The sequence below is a fragment of the Berghia stephanieae genome, chromosome 15 (genome assembly GCF_034508935.2).
Source record: "Berghia stephanieae isolate SIO BIC M18660-M18661 chromosome 15, UCSD_Bste_1.3, whole genome shotgun sequence".
Taxonomy (NCBI): domain Eukaryota; kingdom Metazoa; phylum Mollusca; class Gastropoda; order Nudibranchia; family Aeolidiidae; genus Berghia; species Berghia stephanieae.
The window spans coordinates 6,133,212-6,133,852 of NC_088374.1; positions in this window are offsets into that span (position 1 = coordinate 6,133,212).

A 641-nucleotide genomic window follows, 5' to 3' on the forward strand; every position below is an offset into this window, starting at 1 on the left:
TTAAGGTCTAAAACATTAGAACTATATTCAGAGATACACTATCCAGGCCAAGTCTCTGTGTCTTATTGATAAAAAAAAAATAAGTGAATAGAGATGTGTGATGTAATCATCATCATCACCATCATCATCATCATCATCATCATCATCATCATCATCATCATCATCATCATCATCATCATCATTATCATCATCATTAGCATCATCATCATCATCATTACCATCATCATCATCATCATCATCATCATCATCATCATCATCATCATTATCATCATCATCATCATCATCATCATCATTGTTACACAAAGTTTTGTGGTTGGTACGTTATATCCGGTCAGTGGATGTGAGTATTTTACCTATACGCATAGCAGCAATACCTACCCATAGCCCTCATCGCGTTGTCAATCACATGCCATGTGCGAAGTCGACGGATATATTTGTCGAGGATGAAATCGCTCCATGGCTCAATGCTTTTAAAAATTACATTAGATATTCATAATTTTATTTTTCTAGTTTCAACAATTTGGGGAGTAAGTAGACCAAGGAATTTAATTATATGATTTATTTTTAGTTTAACGAAGGTACGAAGCAACTATAAATCAGCAGTTACTGTTTAACTGTAGTACCTAATGTCACCAAAATTT